Source organism: Anolis carolinensis, chromosome 3 (assembly GCF_035594765.1).
Source record: "Anolis carolinensis isolate JA03-04 chromosome 3, rAnoCar3.1.pri, whole genome shotgun sequence".
Taxonomy (NCBI): domain Eukaryota; kingdom Metazoa; phylum Chordata; class Lepidosauria; order Squamata; family Dactyloidae; genus Anolis; species Anolis carolinensis.
In genome coordinates this window covers 57,740,425-57,763,314 of record NC_085843.1, presented here as the reverse complement: position 1 = coordinate 57,763,314, position 22,890 = coordinate 57,740,425, and the positions used below count along the sequence as shown (strand labels likewise).

Here is a 22,890-nt window from a genome sequence, read left to right as displayed (position 1 = left end):
GCATTATATTTTTGTAGGTGTTATGAATATTTTATTTGACTAGGTCTCTATGTGTATAAAGTGGATGGCAAATGTAAATGGAAGCTTCCAAATCTACTAAAGTATACCAGAACGAGGAACACTTTTTGTAAATGTTATAGAAGTCTCTTGATACTTTTAATTTATAAAGGCTGCAATTTAATATACAGTTCCCTGGGAATAAACCTTGCTGAACTGTATAATACTCACCTCTGAATAGACACAGAGATTACCCTGTAAGACAACTAAACAAGGTTGCATAAAACACTTTCTCAATAAGTATTCAAATACAACTATAAAAGAACAGTGTGAACAAAGCTATGGTAATTGAGGGAGTCTGAGTCCAGTACTTAACTGTGCACAGTAATTCAGCTGTAAATTGCTTGCTCTTCAGCTTCATTTAGTTGCTGTTCTGTTTGTCAACTTCAAAGTCAACTCAAAGTCGGGCTCACAGAAAGAAGATGCATGTCACACAAACAGGCCTGACCAGTTCAAGTGATGTGAGTAAATCTGACATTTGTGCTGCATGGAACACTAGTTCCTTACGTTTGTTCCCGGACTTCAGGCACAGCAAAGCATGCAAGTAGTGTATGCCTTAGTACAATGCTGGCACAGATGATGCTAGAATGGAATAAGAATGTAATACACTAGTGAGAACAGGTCAGGCCAACAGGGAAACCAGAAATTTGAGAGATGTCAGTGGATTTTAATTGTAAAACTCTGACTAATTGGATTTTTGTTTGGAAAAAATATACATGAATTGTTAATTAGAAATTGTAGCAATCTTATCAGTGCTAATATACAAACCAGAATGGCTTACAAAAAAGCTATATGTTATCTTAGGCCTAACAGTAGGCACTGCTAATCTTGGTCCACAGTTGATAGCCAGATTAGACAATAACTACCGGAATTTTCCTTTCAGAATGGCAATAGGTTATGCTGACTGGAGATTCTGGGAGTCCTAGCCAACAATTACATTTTCTGTGTAGGATTTGGCAGGGGAACTCTGTATATAGTTTAAGTCAGTTGGGTATTAATGTTGATTTTATCATTGTCTGAAATAGTTTTCTTTTATTACATTTCCAGCATTCATTGTAGTGATAATTGTATACAACCTGAATACAAATATAGTTGAGTCTCGCTTATCCAACCTTCATTCATCCAACATTCTGTATTATTCAATGCAGCCTGCCTCCCGCCTGGATCCACAGCTATTTCTCTAGGCAGCAACGCACAGTAGGCCAACACACCCAACAACAACACAAGTGCAGCCATGCTCCCAAACAAGCAGCAGACTTGTAAAACATGATGTTTTGGTGCTTAATTTGTAAAATCGTAATTAATTTGATGTTTAATAGGCTTTTCCTTAATCTCTCCTTATTATGCAACATTTTCACTTATCCACTGTTCTGTTGGCCTGTTTATGTTGGAGAAGCGAGACTCTACTGTAATCTCAATTTAGTGAGAAGCAGATCTCAGCAGCTAGTATTGGAGTTTAACTATCAACAGATGAAAGATAACAACATTGTATCTTGAATGAAACAGGAGATTAATCTATTATTGCATAACCCTTGTTCTTTGAAGTTGCCTGTTGACATGGTAACCCAGGGTTTCATAGTGTTTTCTTAGGTAAGGAATACACAGAGATGTGTTTGCCAATTCTTTCCTCTGAAATATGTAGCCTATAGTTTCCCATCCAGGTATTAACCATGGCTGACCCTGCTGAGCTTCCAAGAACATACAGGAACAGGTGCCTTTAGGCTCCACATGCATTCATTCTCTCCCCCCCCTCCATATATTTATACAGTACATATCTATATCTATATATCTGTATATATATCAACAAAGTACACTCCCAGTGTTTTTCTAAAATGCTGTCCTATGTAGGTTTGCTTAGATTTTCAGAAAATTTCAGTATGTCTATATGTTTGATGTAAAACACATAATAGTATATTTTAGGGTTTCATTACATGTTTTAGGTGGCTGATGTCAAATTATAACTGTGCAAAACAAATATCCCACCAGCATAAACCTCTTTTACCTATGAATTGTAAAGTATCCACTTGTAGAGAAGACTACCACAGATAAAAGCCTAAATGTTTTAACTGAAAAGAAATAATGTATTGCTTTTCAGTGTATATGGAAGATAAAGAGATTGTTGCAAATGCATACTGAGAGAAGAAAGGGATCTGACAATAAACCTAAAGATATTGATTATATTTAATACAATATGGTATACCTTTCAGTTGTCCCAATTTCATAGGGACTGCCCTGTTTAACCCTCTATCATCCCAGTTTTTCAGTTGCTATTAAAATGTTCAAATTTCTCTCTCCATCCCACTTTCCTTGGTTCTTCTTTCATTCTTGGCTTACTTTGATTGTGGAGTTAGTCCTTGGCAAACCATAAAATATGCATCTTGAATTCCCTCTTTAATAGAGAGAAACATTTCTTTCTAAGACAAATCGCCTGGAATCTAACACAGAATACTTGGGAGTAGCAATGGGATTTAAGTAAGGTCTTATCAAACCTGGGTTCAGCCTTTTGGAGCTATGAGAACTTTCTGATTCAGTAAATAGCCTATTTTGAAATTAATTGTCACTCTGCATATTCATCCTGTGTGTGATTGAAAAACAGTAGAAAACCTGATTGATTCCAGTAGCCATTACTCCCATATATTTAGAGTACACTTGATAGCTTCCTCTCTTTATTTTATTTAATAGTTGGCTTATTTGTGATTAGTCAGCTAGAGCAATGGTTCTCTACCTTTGGTCCTCCAGTTGTTTTGGACTTTAACTCCCAGAAACTCTAGCCAGCTTGCCAGCTGTTCAGAATTGTGGGAGATGAAGTCCAAACACCTGGAGGACCAAAGGTTGGGAACCATTGAAGCAGAGTAAAGAAACAGAGGCAGCATATCAAGTGTTCCAGTTTATGTAAAAGACAGTGTATTGTAGTGGGAGTTCCTCAGTAAGTAGATCTGAAATAAAAGAAAACATGCTTTGAATTTCTATTAAATGTAAACACTATTGGATAGTGTCTTTTGTTCTTGATACTCATTTAGAAAAACCCATGTTAAAAAGAAAGTGAAAGACCAAAAATGATATAATTCCTCTGGGTAATCAAAATTTTGTTGGCACTTGCACATGCATATCCCCCTTACAGTATAACTTTTAAGAACCAGTGTGATATACTGTAGTGTCAGACTAGGACACTGAGAGACACCTATTGGGTGACCTTGGGCAAGTCACATTCAGGATCAGAAAAAGGCAAAAGCAAATCTTCTCTGAACAATTTCTGTGCAGAAAACTCTTAGGATAGATTCCCCTTAGGGTAACTATAAGTCAGAAATTATTTGAAGCCATAAAACAACAATATTTGTTTAACAATTGGGCCTCAAATAAATCAATTTATAACACTGGTAAATTATTGTCAGGCTTTAGCACAGTGGGTTAAATGGCCAACTGTAGAAAATCTTGCAATTCGAAAGGTTGGCAGTTCAAGCCTGGGTCAGGGTGAGCTCCCGCCATCAGCCCAGCTTCTGTTCACCTAGCAGATCGAAAAGAGCAATTGTGAGTAGATAAATAGGTACCGCTTAGCAGGAAAGTAATAAAAGGTACCCATTAGAAGATGGGAGGTTTATGAATGAAGATGGAGTGACATCACCATCCTGTGGCCAGAGTCGAGCACAGTTTCCAGATGCCAAAGATGGAAAAAGATGGGAATGCCTATACCTCTGTTTATGTATTGTCTGTCCTTGTTAATTGTATAATGACATTGAAAGTTTGCTGTATATGTGTTCTGTTATCCTCCCTGAGTCCCTTCAAGGGGATAGAGCAGAATATAATGGTGGTGATGATGGTGATGATGATGATGATAATGATGATGACACAATCGTGTATTTCGTAATTTTAACAACCTACCACTGTGACCTTGCAGTTAATAGTTTCTAAAAAGGTAGAAAACTGAGCCTGCTATGAGAGAGCTCCTACTTCATTTGTGTGCTTTAAGATAAACATTGAACTGCAAGTATATTGCAGCTTGAAGGTTATTGTACTATAAACTGAAAAAATGAGAAAACATCGTGTAGCTTTTAAAAATTATATTCCATAGAAAAGAAAGAAACATACAAGGTCATACTAGTGGTCCATTTAACTCACCTGATGTTGCTGAGACATTGACAAATGAGGCTTTACACGATTACTTTTCTGCTCCCATTCATCCTTGTTTATACTTACTACCTGATGTTGAATTGAATAGTGTCCATTGCCTGTGGAACATATGCCAATGGCTGAATGGACTCACATTTAGCTGGAAACCCCTTCAGTCTACACCAGATCTGGTCCAGAGAATTGGAGGATGGGGTAGTTTTAGAAAAGTGTTTTGGAAGGGTACAGAAAAGAAAGAGGGATGTGAAATAGGTTGCCCTTTATCAGCTAACCTGGATTCTCTCTGAAGTCCTTTTGCCATTTTCTTACCACTAAGCATCAAATTTATGATAGTGAGTGTTAACACAGGCAGCGTTAACATCAACAACCCACTTCCTTTTTCTTAAGTATTGAGATCCCAGGATATATGGGGAAATGAGAAAACTATTTAGTAATCTTTTAGTCTATTTAATATATGTAATCATCGATATACAAATATGTTTATACCTCTAATGATCTGGGTGCATTGGTTTCATTGTAATACATTATTTGGTATGTAATTTATTGCCATCTCATACGTAGAAGGACTAGATATTGCTAAACGGTTGTGAGCACACAAATATGAGAGAGACCCATTATGACGGTAATGAGTGGCCATATATAGGCATAGCCTAACAGAGTGGTCTCTCTTTAACAGCAGTTTCCAGGATATCAGGAACAGGATGGCTTGGAGTCTGCATTGTAGCCTCTCTGCATATGATGGAGACTGCATATGATGATATCTATCTCCTCTTTACTTCTTTTCTTCTCTTCCTAGCCTCCACATTATCATCAGCTGTCCTATCTAAACAAAGGTCCGCAGAATGCTCAGATTATCCAGTCAAAATACATATCTTAAATTAGTGATAATATAAACAATATGTATGTGTAGAGACAGAACTTGCCTTCCATTCAGTCCACCTGCTAGGAGTGTTATTGGTATTTAGATCTCTTTATATTTCAGTCTTGATAGAAATAGGGTTGTTGTATGTATTCTCGGCTGTATGGCCATGTTCCAGAAGTATTCTCTTCTGAATACTTCTGGAACATGGCCATACAGCCCAGAATACATACAACAACCCTGTGATCCCGGCCATGAAAGCCTTCAACAACACCTTGATAGAAATGCCAACATTCAAATTTCTTTGCTCACATTTGAGTGCTTTGTCTGACAAAGAATATTACAAAGAATTCTGATCAACTCCTTTACAGTACCACTCCTGTTAAGTGTTAAGAAAAAGCATGGGGAGGGGATCTAATTAGTTCTTTGATTAATTATTTTTAGCTTTAAAAATTATTTGCATCAAGAAAATTGACTTAAACTGTTATATAACCTTATGAACCTAACACAATACCTTCTTCTTTCTTTTAGGTAAGATAATAAATGACTCTTCAGTATATTCAAACACAGAAAAGGTAAAACAATTGGATATATTATTTTTAATGATGTCATGAATGCTAACTTTAAAAAAATGTTTGTTTACACAAATGTAATATTCACTAGAAAACTGGAAGGTGAAATTGGTCAGGTCTGTCAGTATTATTGCTAATAATATAATAGTAATATGATAGTATAGTTCGGTCCTTTCTATCTGCTATCAATACTCCTTTTGATTATTGGAAACCATGGATAATAGCAACACTATACTTTATTTTCACTATACTTGGGCTGGAAGAATATTAGTGATGGAAATCTAAAGGTGCACAAACACTTATTGGGGTCTGTGGGGGATAATTTTTGGAGTGTGGGTAAGGAAACTTTAGATATTAAATCCATGGTAAAGGGTGTTGTACTGTAATATATTTAGTATTGGTAATAATAATTATTAGCTGTATTCCATGCAGCAGTACTAGAAAAGTAGATACAGTAGAGTCTCACTTATCCAACATAAACGGGCCAGCAGAACGGTGGATAAGCGAATATGTTGGATAATAAGGAGAGATTAAGAAAAAGCCTATTAAACATCAAAATAGGTTATGATTTTATAAATTAAGCACCAAAACATGTTATACAACAAATTTGACAGAAAAAGTATTTCATTACACATTAATGCTATGTAGTATTTACGAATTTAGCACCAAAATATCACGATATATTGAAAACATTGACTACAAAAAAGTGTTGGACAATCCAGAACGTTGGATAAGTGAGACTCTACTGTAATTTAATTTCTCAGAACATATGTAGAGAACATGGAGCACTGCCTGAGTTCATGCCAATGAGTCTTGAGTGTTCATATGATCTGTTCTACTTGTGCATACCAGATTATATATTAAACATAAAAGTGGAAGTGCATTTTAATTTTAATAAAAAAAATGTTGATGTTGATATAATGGCTACATCACATATGTCTATGTTGAAATCAGTTTCACATGGAAATTAGTCCTTCATTCCTATTTATAAATAACTGTGGCCATTTCAAAGTATGAAGTTTATTATTTCATATATTATCGTCATTTTAAATTAATATAGATGTAAGTGATAGATATAAGCAACGAGATGTGAATATTGTATACAACATTTAAGCTTAACTTCCATTTACCCTCATAGAGAAAAAATAAATGAACTAATAATAGTGTTAATAATTTGGGCCATGGTATGTTCCAGTGTTTAATTACACACATGCAGACAGACATATACATACATGAACACACACAAAGACACAGTTGGATATGCTTCTTCTAGAAGGAGAAGCCCTCATTTTTTGAGACAAGGAGGCAGGGCGATGGGGTGTTAAGTCACTTACTGTTATAATACACACTTACAATCCAATGCTGTAGAACATTTGGTGAAATGCATACTAAAACTTATAACCTCACACAAGAACATTAGGAAAACATGTACATGTTTAATTCAGTGGAATCCTGGAGAAACTGTTCCCTCTCCCATACACAAACATTTGCCGAAGATAGCAAGAAATAACTTGCACTCTTTTATGAAAGACAAGAAATGGAGACATGGAGAGAAATTGCATTTTAGTAGAATCATATATATAATGGCCTAAATCGTGCTATTGGTTCTGACTAGAGTAGCTGCAGTCAATTAATGGAAATTGCTTATGTGCTGGTTCACCACTCAGCAGTTGATTGGATAGATCTGCTCTATTGAGACTAAGTGACAGCCTATATCTCCATGAATATGACTCCACACAAGCAGGCCCATAGGCAGGATTTTGATTCGGGTGGGGCTGGGAATTTGATTGGGGGGGGGGGGCTGAGTCTGGGTGAGAGAGGATCTACCCTAGCAAACCTTTTGTATTGTTATCCCAATACCCCCATGCATATGGGATATATTGAACATGGTGATCAGATCATGATATGAATAAACATAACAGTTTAAATAATAAATGTAAGGCCTTCTCATGGACCACCTTGAGAATTTGGGGGGGGGGGGGGGGGCTGAAGCCCCTCGAGCTCCCCCCCTCCCCGGCTACATGCCTGCACACAAGTATATGTTTTTTTTGTTGATTCAGACACAGTCTCAGTATGTTTGCTCTAATTTGCTGTTAAAAGGTTTACAATTATTAGGATGAGAGGAGATGAAATAAAAGTGTTGTGAGGCTCAATTGAGATTTTAAGCAGAGAATCAGGAAAGGAATATTTGAAGAACATGGTCCTGTGCTCCTTTTTTGCATACAGATCTTCTGATCAAAACTAAAGAATTCTGAATGAGCAATTAGTCTGGTTTTCCTTTAGTGCTACTGATGCCCCATATCCACTTAACATTTAATGCACTGCAAAACTAGTTTTACATTGTGGCAGCCAAACAATAAATGCCCTAAACTGGTTTCAGAATTTTTCATGTAAACATGTGCACATCTTAGCCACTTTCTTCAATACTGGGTTGAAACTGCATTAAATAGTCAGTATAGATGTGACCTTCCTTTTATGTAGTGACTATTCAGTGTGTTTTCTTTGTTTTCATTTTTTTCCTTTTTTCTGCATGTGCAAATGTTTGAGTGGAAAGCCAGGGAGAGGAAATCTAGCACAGTGGATAGAGATGCATGCCTATTTTGATATTCTTCTTGTTGCATATTTTAAAAGTTCTTTCAGTGAATTTTCATGTAAACTTTAAAAATACATGCATATCACAAATTGGAAAGTCAAAGCATCAGCAAATAAAGTATGTCTTTGTGTTTTCACCATCTATTCCAATCCTGTAAGACTTGCCAGTTTTGTTTTGTATACTTTCACAAAAGAATAGTAGTCCATTTCTAACTCAAATGATGTTTTGTCCATGGGAGGTAACAGACTAAACTGGCATTAACCCCCTTCTGCCTGCCTAATGTGAGCTAGGAATCTGCTAGAACATTTTAGTCTGCTAATTAAACTCAGCCAGAACAAAAGAAAAGGAGACAATAGGGGCAGAATGTAGGAGGAGGTGAAATATGCCTGATCCAAATATTCCTCACAATCAATATGCTAGCATGAGGTTCAGTTATAAGCAGAATAATCCTGAGAAAGTTCTTCCTGATGTTCAGGTGGAATCTCCTTTCCTGTAGTTTGAAGCCATTGTTCCGCATTCTAGTCTCCAGGGCAGCAGAAAACAAGCTTGCTCCCTCCTCCCTATGACTTCCCCTCACATATTTGTACATGGCTAAAATGTCGCCTCTCAGCATTCTCTTTTTCAAGGTAAGCATGCCCAGCTCTTTCACCTGCTCCTCATAGGGCTTGTTCTCCAGACCCTTAATCATTTTGGTCGCCCTCCTCTGGACACATTCCAGCTTATCAACATCTCCCTTCAGTTGCGGTGCCCAGAATTGGACACAGTATTCCAGATGTGTTCTGACCAAGGCAGAGTAGAGGGGTAGCATGACTTCCCTGGATCTAGACACTATACTCCTGTTTATGCAGGCCAAAATCCCATTGGCCTTTTTAGCTGCCACATCACATTGTAGGCTCATGTTTAACTTGTTGTCCACGAGGACTCTAAGATCTTTTTCACATGTACTGCTGTCAAGCCAGGCATCCTCCATTTTGTATCTTTGCATTTCATTTTTTTCTACCTAAGTGGAGCATTTTGCATTTGTCCCTGTTGAACTTCATTTTGTTAGTTTCGGCCCATCTCTCTAGTCTGTTAAGATCGTTTTGGATTCTGTTCCTGTCTTCTGAGTATTTGCTATTCCTCCCAGTTTGGTGCCATCTGCAAACTTGAAGATCATGCCTTCTAGCCCTTCATCTAAGTCATTAATAAAGATGTTGAACAGAACCAGGCCCAGGCACTCCACTCATCACTTCTTTCCAGGATGAAGAGGAAACATTGGTGAGCACCCTTTGGGTTCGTTCGCTTAGCCAATTACAGATCCATCTAACTGTAGTTTTGTCTAGCCCACATTTTCCTAGTTTGTTTGCCAGAAGGTCATGGGGGACTTTGTCAAAGGCCTTGCTGAAATCCAAGTACCCTATATCCATGGCGTTCCCTGTATCAACCCAGCTTGTAACTCTGTCGAAAAAAGAGATCAGATTAGTCTGGCATGATTTGTTTTTAATAAATTAGCAATGACCCTATTTGTTTCGAAGTGTTTGCAGACCACTTCCTTAACAATCTTTTCCAGAATCTTTCCTGGTATCAACGTGAGGCTGACCTGACGGTAATTGTTTGGGTCATCTTTTTTCCCTTCTTGAAGATAGGGACCACATTTGCTTTCCTCCAATCTGCTGGGGCTTCTCCCATTCTCCAAGAACTCTCAAAGATGATTGCCAGTGATTCTGAAATAACTTCTGCTAGTTCCTTCAATACTCTTGGATATAGTTGATCTGGCCCTGGGGATTTAAATTCATTTAGAGTGGCCAGGTATTGCTGAATGACTTGTTTCCCTATTTGGGGTTGGATTTCCCCTAATCTTTCATCCACTCCATGTTGCTGACGTTGAGGATGGCTTTCTTTTTGTGAGATGACTGAGGCAAAGAAGGCATTAAGTAGTTCTGCCTTTTCCCTATCCCCTTTGAACTGGATTATCTGAGTCTACACTGCCATATAATCTAGTTCAATGTGGATTTTATACAGCTGTGTGGAAGGGGCCCTAGTCTCCAGGCCAGCAGAAAATAAGCCTGCTCCCCCTTCTTTTAATCATTTCAAATATTTATACATGGTCATAAACTGCGAACCACTGGCAGTGGGTTGAACAGAAAATATGATTTGCCTGCCAACCCCAAAATAATGAGACCACACAATAGTTATGGATTAAAATATAGGCAACGTTCCAGCCGGAACTACTTTTTGTCTCTGTTTGGGGAAGGAGGCAAATCATTCTTCTTCCTCAGCTGTGCAGGGGGAGGAAAGTCCCTTCCTGACATTTTAACACTAGTTAGCATCATAGCTTCATGAGAGTGTTCTCTTGCATATTTAATCACATCCTACTTCTGCTTGGCACCACCATCATCATAACCTTTATTCATAATGTCTTTTTCACAATAAGACACAACACTATAAATGTACATTAAATGAAATCCCAATACTCCAGTAGTCATAACTCAGCAGCTTAATTTGGTGAATTATAGAGGAAAGTTTTCAGCCCCCTATAGAAATGAGTGAGATCCTCCTCCAACTGAAGGTCCAAAGGTAGAACATTTCACAAATGTGGATCCAGGTCTTGAAAAGCTCCCAGCTTTGACAGAGCTGTGTTTGCCAGTGGAACAGACAGTAACTTTTTGCCTGAAAAATCCTAGATTCCTAGATGGTACATACCTCAGATTCCTTGATGCTAGCTGCACTCCCAGATCAAAACACAGGATTTAAATGGAGAAGAGACATGTGAGTATTAAAATAATTAGACAGCAGTGTTTTGGATTAAAACAAGAGAAAGAAGAAAGCAGGAAGGCAAAGCTGCCAGTACGCTATTACAGTAATTCCAGCATGACATACTCAAGGCCTGTACAAACAGATTCTCAACAGTCAAAAGTCTACAGATCCTACATATATTTGAAAGATGGAAGTTGCATGCCTTTGCTCTCCTCCCAACAAAAGAATACTTGCTCATCTATCAGGGCTTGAAAATTCATGGCAATTAAGACAGAAGCATTATGCAGCTCTGTAAACACAGAGGAGGGCATAGAAGAGGGGCTTATAGAACACCAAGTTTTCCATTTTATCCATATTCCATTTAAGGTGGTGGCACTCAACAGGCAATCCATCACAGACTTCCATATGGATCAGGCATGGGCAAACTTTGGTTCTCCAGGTGTTTTGGACTTTAACCCCCACAATTCCTAACAGCTGGTAGTTAAAGGAGTTGGAGTTGAAGTCCAATACACCTGGAGAGCCAGAGTTTGCCCATGCCTGATGTAGATGCATCAATTGATTTAAAAGTCTGGAAAATATGACTGTCTTTTGCATAAATTTTATACTAAAAATCCAAGAGAAAGAAAATATAATGAAAAACGAAAAGAACCAAAAACTGATCCTTTACTCCAATAGTTACAGGGAAGGTTTTTGAAATAGATCCCTGAAATGAAACTGGGTAAAATATACACATTTACTCTCTCACACAGATGTGATTTAAACCAGATAGAAGTACAGTAGAGTCTCACTTATCCAACATAAACGGGCCGGCAGAATGTTGGATAAGCGAATATGTTGGATAATAAGGAGGGATTAAGGAAAAGCCTATTAGACATCAAATTAGATTATGATTTTACAATTTAAGCACCAAAACATCATGTTATACAACAAATTTGACAGAAAAAGTAATTCAATATGCAGTAATGCTATGTAGTAATTACTGTATTTATGAATTTAGAACCAAAATATCATGATGTATGGAAAACATTGACTACAAAAATGCGTTGGATAATCCAGAACATTGGATAAGCGAGTTTTGGATAAGTGAGACTCTACTGTATTCCCTATTTTCTCTAATAGTGCCAACTATAATAGAAATATATACTGTCTTATACAATTTTTACTTAGAACATATAGATAAAATACAATAATACAATACAGAAAATGAACATAGTTTGCACGTTTGTAGAGACTACATTGGAAGATAAAAACAGCAGATCAGAAAGCAGTACTAATAGAGGTTGTTGATTAAAACTTAGAAATAAAATGTTTGGAACACTAAAGAGTATTTAGCAAGAAATAAAATGTTTGGAACACTAAAGAGTATTTAGCAAGTGTTTCTGACTTCTGATTGTATCTAGCCAAGCAAGGCAATTTGTTTAAGAGTTTTGTCCCCATCCACCACTTAGTGGAATAGGTATGACATAGTAAAAGTGGCAGTGCTCTAGAGCCTTGGGGAGTTTACAGATCAAATACAGGAAGTTGTAACTTTGGATGGCCACTGAATTTACTAGCAAACTGCCTATAATTTGTAATTTTAATTAAACATTGAGAATATTTTAATATGTAATTAATTAAAATGGTATGCCTTTCCTCTTTTATCTACACTATAAAATCATCATCATGGATATTGTCTCCGATGTCCTGAATTAAACATCAAAAATCCTTTATATTTAAACGCTTCTATCAGTGAAACAGCTACTTAATGAGTATGTTTAATTATACTGCATTGTTCCTTTTATGAGACTGAGTCACTCCATTTTTAAGAAATAATAATCAGAATTTAATGCTCCATATGTGTACTTATCACAAGAGCTTCCTATTTATGCTAGATCCTTGCCAAAATGACATAGGAATGGAAGACACACCAGGGAAATCAGTATCAACCAGCAAAATCTATTGACATATTTTCAAAAAACATGTTTTAAATATTGATTTAGATCAGCTCATGTTGTCCATTACAAATTAGAGAATGAAGCAACATTAATACATTCAACAAAGAACAAGTAGGTCTGTTTCATAGTACAGTATCACAATTGAAAAAATAGAATTTGTTGGATAAGGTGTGAAGTCTTAGATCAAGTGCAATATTAGACCCATTCCAGCATAAACAATGTAAACTGTAGTTTGTAATATATAAAACTTTTAGCTGGGACAGTTCTATAGCTTCTTTTCAGACTACACCAGAAGGAACCCATTACAAATACTGAAGAATGATACATAAGCAAAAAGAATCACAAGAGGAGTGGAATCCATTTGAGCAAAGCACACATAAAATATTCTGGGTTGTTGTGTGTTTTCCACGCTGTATAGCCATGTTCCAGAAGTATTCTCTCCTGATGTTTCGCCCACATCTATGACAGGCATCCACTTTAATCTCCTACAAGGAGTCCCTGGTGGCACAAAGGATTAAACCCTTGTGCCAGCAGGACTGCTGACCAAAAGGTCAGTGTTTGAATCTGGGGAGCGGGTGAGCTCCCATCTGTCAACTCCAGCTTCCCATGCGGGGACATGAGAGAAGTCTCTCACAGGATGGTAAAATATTCAGGCGTCACCTGGGCAACATCCTTGCAGATGGCCAATTCTCTCATACCAGAAGCGACTTGCAGTTTCTCAAGTCGCTCCTGATACAAAAAAAAAAAACAAAAAACCTCCTACACACAATTTATTTTATTTATTTATTTCTCTAATTTATATCCCACCCTTCTCACCCGAAGGGACTCAGGGCGGCTTACAACAGTGGCAACAATTAGATGCCCATACAAACCAATATAAAACAGCACATAAAACAGTTAAAACTATTAAAATACCTTATGAATTAAAATATACATTTCAAACATAAAATCCAGATTCGTTCTTCCTCATGCTTTGTCTATAGTTCAGTCCGTGTCATTTTCACCATTTATTGACTAAAAGCTTGGGCACACAGCCATGTTTTTGTACAACTGCTCTTGTAAATTTTAAAGAAAGTGAGGATCTGTTTGTCGATTTTAGTTGTATTTTTTGGTATAAAAAATACCAAAATAAAATAAAACAGCGCCACACTTATCTTGAACATTAAGTTGCAACAGCTATTAGTGGAATATCCTAATTAGAGTCAGTTGCAAAGGTAGTTAATGATGTCCTCTTATTTGTCGCCACCAGTGCAGTTATGTGTAATATATAAATGAATCATACTTTGGAGAAGTAATGCTTTGATTTGATTGTTGTCTTACAATATGTACATTTATGAGATGTAACCTGTCATTCAGTGTATGCAGTAATAAGAACAAGACATCTAACATTACAAAGAATAGAAGTGGATGTGACACTTGATGAACATAAAAATTGATGCATGTGCTGAATGTGCTGAAAATCTAGAGACACACAATTTTTGATTGTAAGCAGGAAATATTTATTTCTGTGTCACAGTTCTAGTCATGTACATGATTATTTAATCAACAATGACACATTTTACTTCGCTTGTAAATTGTCTTCATTTCCAGAAACCCATTTTTTGTAATTTCTCTATTTTTAAAATAATGTAGAGCATCATCATATTAGGCTAACATTTTATTGCCTGAAAGGGGAAAATTGACCTATCTATTGAAATTGTTCAGCTTCAAGTCCTCAAAGGTGCACAACATTGAAAACAGTATTTCTTTGGGTGATATGCTCTCCCAAGATGTTAATCTGGCACCTACTGCTTCATCGTGTTGATCTCAAGCAAATCCCAAAATTTGAATACAAGTCCTAGCATCTACTATTATCATGTCATATCTGTTGGCTGTTGAATTCTGGGAGTTGTAGTTCAAAAGTGTAACTTTTCTAAGATCAGCTTTTAATCTTCGGCATTTTCACTCTCTAGACTGCTGCTTCTATGCCATGTTTTAGCTGCTTTCATTTCTGTGCTGATTTAGGATATTCTTGTGAAACCTGTTGTTTTCAGTTTCTGCTGGATTAAATGAACTGCTGCTTTTGGTAGACTTCTATTGTGCTTTTTTTTATATACCATATATACTCGAGTATAAGCCGACCCGAATATAAGCCGAGGCACCTAATTTTACCACAAAAAACTGGGAAAACATTGACTCCAGTATAAGCTGAGGGTGATAAATTTCAGAAATAAAAATAGATACCAATAAAATTACATTAATTGAGGCATCAGGAGGTTAAATGTTTTTGAATATTTACATAAAGCTCAAATTTAAGATAAGACTGTTTAACTCTGATCAAATCATTATTCTCATCTTCTTCAATGTAAATGTGCTTATGTATCTTTTTAATAATAATAGAGTAAAATAATACATGTAATAATAATAATAATAATAATAATAATAATAATAATAATAATAAATACAGGAAAATAATATATGTAATAATAAATAGAGTAAAAAATAAATGCAATAATAATAAGATCAGAGTGAAATAATAAATGTATTAATAATAATATTAAAATAGAGTAAAATAAATGTAATAGTAGCAACAATAATAGAGAAAAATAATAAATGTAATAATACCAATGATAATAGAGAAAAATAATAAATGTACCCTATATTATTGAGTATAAGCTGACCCAAATATAAGCCAACCAGGACCCTCACCCGAGTATAAGTCGAGGGGGGCTTTTTCAGTCTTAAAAAAAGGGCTGAAAAACTAGGCTTATACTTGAGTATATACAGTATATTTGATTGTTATTCATGCTTTCATTGTATATTTCTTTTTGAACTACTAGCTAAAGGGTGACTAATACATTTTACAAATAAAACTGAAGACTAACTTATTTGGGATTGAAGTCATAATGAATGTTTTTTTCTCAATAAATTACTTTCTTGCCCCGAATAAAGCAACGAGCTATCCCGAGTTAAGCAGAAGGAGAATGACTGTGACAGGGCAGCCAATCCAGTCAGCCTGCTGGGACCACCTGTCTCTTTGCCATTCTCTTCCCAGTCCAATATCTATCAGATACTAGCCTACTTCTTTGGCATAAGGAGATATGTGTAACTCAAAGCCCTGCTAAGGCTTATTTAAGTCTATTGGATTTGTGCTTATTTTCTGTTATCTGCCTTGAGAGTTTTTACTACTACTACTACTACTACAGCAATTACAACAACATGAAATCATGGTCTTTTGATTAATGTGTGTGTGGCATTTGGTGTAACTGTTTCTTTAGAAATCAAGAAGGTGACTGAGGAAAGTATCCAAACAAACAGTGCTAAACCTCAAGAAGTTTCACGTTTTCTAAAGCAAGTGATTCATACTGGGGACTCCAGCATGCTCATTTTATAACAAACAACTCACCTTCAGATTGACAAATATGATTGTGGTCACCATCTTCCTAAATAAATAAAAATGGAGGCCAGATTAAATTATCTTTCACATAATCCTCTTGAAATGGATGAAAATGTATGTCCCATTCTTTTCAATGCTGCACTTCTTTAATACAGTTGCTCATGTTATGGTGACCCCCAACCATAACATTATTTTTGTTGCTACTTCATAACTGTCATTTTGCTACTGTTATGAATTGTAGATATCTGATATGCAGGATGTATTTTTATTGACTAGACCAAATTTGGCACAAATATGTCATAATGCCCAAATATGAATACTGGTGGGGTGGGAGGGGATGATTTTGTCAATTGGGAGTTATAGTTGCTGAGATTTATAGTTCACCTACAATCAAAGAACATTTGGAATTCCACCAACAATGGAATTCAACCAAACTTGGCACACAGAACTTCCATGACCAACAGGAATTACTCGAAGGGTTTGGTGGCTATTGACCTTGAGTTTTGGAGTTGTAGTTCACCTAGATCCAGAGAGCACTGTGGAATCAAAACAATGATGAATCTGGACCAAACTTTGCACAAATAAATATTCAATATGCCCAAATTTGAAGACTGGTGGAGTTTTGGGGGAAATAGACCTTGACATTTGGGAGTTGTAGTTGCTGGGATTTATAGTTCATTTACAATCAAAGAGCTCCTTGAACCCCACCAATGATCAAATTGGACCAAACTTCCCACACAGAACCCCCACGACCAACAGAAAATATTGGTCTTTGGTGACCCCTCTGAACCCCCCTCATGACCCCCTATGTTGAGAAATGATATTCTAAGTATTAGCCTTTATACAGAAGATGATTGACTTTGTTATTCAGAAATGGAAGGCTTTCATAAGATACTGAGTAATGCATGATTCTAACTAAAAAAAACCCCTAAACTATTCAATGTATGTAAAATGCATTTTGACTCTAGAATAACATGGAATCATAGAGTTATTTATTTATTTGGAATCATTTATTTATTTATTTATTTTGTATCAAAAGCATTGCATAAATTAGTATAGTCATAGTGTTGAAAGAGGCCTCATCTCTGTCCTTCAGCTTTTCATTGCTATTCCTCATTGTTCTACCTAATTTCTACAGAATGCCCATTCAAATAAAAACTTCAGTACTGTGGCAACCCTGGTATTGGAAAGGGACACTCTCTGACTGCAGAAGGGAGTATCCATGCTTTTGAAGTAAGCAGAGTTTCTAAGTAGATTTATTTATTTATAATTTCCACCAGGACGCAACAATCTTTCTCATCCCAAAACAGGGTTTTCTTTTCTCTTCATTCTCATCCTCACCCCACTCTACTATAGACTGGTACATCAGCCCTGTTCTGAATTTAAGCAACAAGTGAGTCTCACTGAATTTATTGGGATTCACTTGCAAATAAACTATTTCTGGATTGCACTATTTATAGATTCAAAAGACTAGAACTCATTGAAAGAAGAAACATTTAAAAGGGAAATTAATAGTAGCTAATGATTTATAATATACAAAGTATATTTTGTACTATTTGTGGAAGCCCCAATGATTGAATAGGATGATATCCATGCCTCTCACTGAAGGTGAGATCTCTCTTTTGGTCAGGAGCATCCTCAGGATGTTACCTTACTGTGCTGACAGAACCATTTCCCATCAGGAGCTTGACAATGGTGGGAGTTCTTCACTTTCATACCTTTTCTCTAGATCAGTGAAAGTTTTTTTTTTCCTGATAAAGATAAAGGCCAATATATCTCCTTCCATGTCACAGTTCCATGAATATAAGCCAACCAGGCTAGCAGTAGAATTGGACGTCTGCTCTGCAAACCCAACCACAGTCCAATATATTTGTGAACAGTATCCTGTTCCTTATTTTCTTCATTCTAGAAATGTTTTTTTTCTAGAAACTGTCCAGTCTCACAGAATTACCAAAAGATTTACTCTTATGCTTTTATTAACATCTTGCAGACTTATAGGTAGGCCAGAAGAGAGACTATAGCTACAAAGGACACTGTAACAGGCAGAAAGCGGAGGGTTAAATTGTTCTGATTTGGTTGAATTTATTTATGCACTTCTTTCTGCTGTTATCCACAGGCTCAAAAACTGTTAATGTCTCATGTTGAATGTAAGCATGTAGACTAGAATCACTTTCTATATAGCAGTGTGATGGTCACAGAACTTTGCAATTTTCAAACTGTATAAAAACATACGGAGGACAAATGGTCTAAGGTTCATAAATATATTGTACATAATATAAAATAACAGAAACATGAGGACCACAACAACTAAAATGTGTATAGTAACACAAAGTAGCCATAATGACTGTTTCTTCCCCTAAGCCAATGCCTTCTTCACTCTAATTGCTATAGCAGCTAAAATAAATGTGACTGCTCACTTGAAGATCCTAAAATATTTATTTTCCTTGAAATAATGTTGAAAAAGTACTCAGTCCCCAATGGAAATATGGTATATCATCAGGTAACAAATAAGATGCAATCCAAATAGCTAGCTGACTGCTTACTAATTATAGTGAGGTATGCAGTTTCCTTCCAGACAAATAATCTGTTCCTGCCTATATATTTATGTAAATAAAATCTGTATAGGTAGGAATTTATCTCAAAAGAAGGCACTAGCTTACTGCTTCCTTTATTGTTGCTAAATGTGCAATGGCATGACCTTCCTTTACATTACAATTGCATTTCTTTGCTAGAGTTTCTTTCATATATCATTGCAGACCTTGTTTTCATTCAGACACAGGTTAGTCGTTTTAACAACAAGGAAATCTCTTTGTATAAATGACATATCCCCATGTGTTTGCTCTCTTTAAAACCAAAATAGCAATGCTCGCCATGTCCTTTTCTAAGGAGACACATTTGTGTATATCTCCTTACCTTAGACATGCCCATTTAGGTAGATTATAGACACAATTCGAAAGGTGCAAACAAGACAAATGCAAAGATGTCTAAATAATCTGTTCTGACAATAAGAGTTTTATTTTAACAACTATGTATAGATCAACTCTGTGTGTGAATGTTTCAATCATCTACACACCGCACACATACGCATATACACGGAACTAATATATATGGTAATGATGTCAAATCCCAGAAATGACCAGAACTGGTCTGACAGTTTTAAAGAGCCTTGCTTATTTATCCCTGTCATTACTACTAAATTTGGGCTGTTAAGTGAAGCAGACATAGAATCAAAAGAACTGCTTTAAAGATTGGGAATAAAGCTGCCTTGTTCTGTTGCTTAGTTTCATCTCCAACATCTTCCTATTACGCGTGGACATCAGTGGCAGTCTTCTATCATAGACTTGTCTCCCACAAGCATCTATGTCTGATGCATGGACCATGGTAAAAGGGCAATGGGAAACCACATAATCTCAAGGACAGAGCTACACAGCATCTTATGATTAATTTTTGAAGACTTATTTCTCTCTCTATCCCCTGCTTCTGATGACCAACGTACTTTGAACCATAACATGTAGATACTTCTGATCATTTTCCTTACTCTGAAGCAATCATGGAAGTTCCAGTCTTCATTAAGACTCTAATGTGGGAGGGGTTTGATTCTTTCAGCCCTCTGATCTTTTGATGTATTTAATGTTTCCACTACAATAAAAATGTTCACCTTCATAGTGCTAAATATTGTGTATGCATCAAATCCTTTTTCCTGAAAAATAGGTATGCCTCAAAAGAATCTAAAGGCTAGATGCAATTGTTAGTTAGACAAAACTCAAATGCAGCCTTTGGTGCCTTAACTGATGTTCTTCCAAAATGTAAATGCACATTGGGCTGCTGTGCGTTTTTCAGGCTGTTTATGCCTTTTAGACTTATTTATTCCTTTCAAACCATTTGGCTTATTAAATGGTTTAATACATTTTACTCCTGTTAAATATATTTGAGTAGATTAAATTCTGAATTTAAACAAATGTTTAATGCCTTAATTACTCATGACATAAAATTTTGTTGGAATAGAAACATGTTTTAAAAATAAATAGATAAATAAGCTGTGGCATTCAAAGTGGTGACAGCTTCAGTGCATGTACTCTAGTTGATATTAACAACTGCATTTATCCCAAAAACATCAAAATGCATATTCCTAGAGCAAAATGCATATTATAAATGGCCACCACAAAGTATCTTGGTGCATTAAAGTGTAAAATTATGATAATGGCCACATACACTTCACTTCACTTCACTTTATTTCTTAATTAGTCGCTCTCCACCAGAGTGCTCTGAGCGACTTACAATTTAAAATATCATTCCACAATATAAAAACATTCAACAAAAAACATTCAACAGTGACTATTTGGCAAATTTGATCTGATTTACTTAAATGCACAGAGGATCTGATTTACTTAAATGCACAGAGGAAGTCACATTACTTCATGAGTACACAACTCATATATACTAATATTTCCCAAAGCCATCTGCTCTTAAATTAAGAATAATAGCATGTATTGTCTGATCTTTTTTTTAAAAAAAAATCAGCTTTTTGTGACCTTTGCGTCCAGCAGAAAACATGTCCAAAAATAAAGTCTAAAATTTAGAAAAATAAAATAAATTGAGTCAGTTACCTGAGGTTTGAGCAGACGGTGCTCCCTAGGTGGCTGATATCAAGTACAGCTGACCTACTGGTATTGTGAGATGTTAACAGGAGATGACTGCTTTGATTAATCATTTTGTTTCTTAGTATGCCTCTTTTCATCCCACAAGGCACTGAACACAAACTCAGAACACATCAAAGCACAGGAAGGTAAATTTAATGTTAACAGTTAAAAAAAACAACCCCCACGATACATGATATGTCCTTATTACAAGTTGAATGCATTTTTTTTTACAAATGGCGATTTGTGTATGAGTGAATCAGCAATGTCTTTAGAATGTCAAACTAATATTTCATTTGTATTTCCCAATCAGCAAAAAATCTGGAAGCAGGTGGTGATGTCGACTGCTCTTTTTAGTCCCAAACTTCTAAGCCATGACCATCACACTTTTTAAAAGTGTGTTTTTGTTGTTTTTCTCATAAACATGGCCTGCAATATGTAAGTTGACCCTTACATAGGTGCATTAAATAGTTTATCTGTAGGAAGACTTCAATATGTGTGTTTATGTGTATTTTATAATGAACCTTTGCTACAAAGAATCTTATTTATTTATTTATTTATTTATCTATTTATTTGAAACAACGCTAGTCATTTCCAATAGAATGCAGAAGGGTTTCACAAATATTTTTCATCAGCCTTTGTTGTTTTAGGTCCAGGAATGCTATTTTTCTCCAAAACAGTGACTCTTGGTTTTGATGGGGAAAGTTCTTCTGGTGTCTAAATCACAGAAAATACTGTTTTTATGCAAATCAACCACATGTGCTTTTTTTCTCTGACTAAGCCATGAATTGCAAACACTGTTATCAGTTCAGAATTTTTCTTCTTAGGATTTCTCAACAGTTAAAACACGCATTGTTGAACATTTTCAAAGTATCTCCAAATAGTAATTCCTTCTATGTTATCCTATTCTTGAGTACAGTACTGCCTCCTCAACGGAACAGCATGCAGTTTGGAACTGTTCTTGAATCCATCTTGTCACAAGTTCAGGTGACTGTTACATCACAGTGTATCACTGTACTCAAAGGAAGATCTGAGTATTGTATTCCAATGTCAAAGATTGTGATGGGACAACCTTGTCAGTTCCATCTTTGTATTTCAGGTGGTCTTATTATATTTTCATTTACTACGATCTGGAGCCTTTGTCTTAATTGCCTAAATGATTCACTCATGTACTTCAAATAACCAATTCCAAGAAATATTAGCCTTTTAAATATTCCAAACAGGCTTTTTGTCATTCTGATGTTTCATAAATGAAATAATATTATGAATAGATCTTACATTGCTTAGTTGTCTTTTTCGGCAAAATAATAACAAAAATATACACTACTCTTTTGCTAATGGATATTTTGCAAAAAATGTTTCCACATCTGCTTGCCAAAATGGTAATAAATCTCTTATAGTCATTATTTCATAATGAGAAGGTCTGTATTTTTATTAATGTCTCATTTGTTTTTTCTTTATGAGTGATGGTAATATAGGCATTTCTCCAAGTATCTGTATCACTCTTTTTCTAATAACTTAGCAAATACCATTTTTAATTGTTGAAGTAATTTATCTTCAAATTTCTTATAATATGCTATAGATTATCCATCTGGGCCTGGCACTTTTCCAGATCTATTTTTTTTTTATTTGCTTCAATAAATTCCATAGTTATCACAGGTCCATTCAGACTTCTATTTTGTTGCCAGCATAATTTATCCAATTGGAGTTTATCCAAGTAATCTTCCATATCCATATTTTCTCATTGCCTTACTCATATAAACCTCTATAATATTTGGCAAAGGTTTTTAATATTTTCAAATGATGTGGGATATCTGGAGAGTAATTTTTTAAAAATACACAAAAATGAATATATTTTAATAAAGCTTACATGGATTATAGGATAGGTATCATAGTATTTCTCCATATAATAACTACTCAGTTTAGTACAGGTTGTAATCTGTGGGATGAGTTTTTTTATGTCTGTGTCATAGAAGTCTCCTGTCAGAGCAGGAGCTGAGA

General features: G+C 35.8%; 1 protein-coding gene across 2 annotated transcripts in view; it reads left to right on the top strand.

Moving 5' to 3' along the window:
- Positions 1-22,890, top strand: part of cadm2 (cell adhesion molecule 2) — a 644,325-nt gene that overhangs the window by 207,035 nt on the left and 414,400 nt on the right. The window lies entirely within an intron of this gene.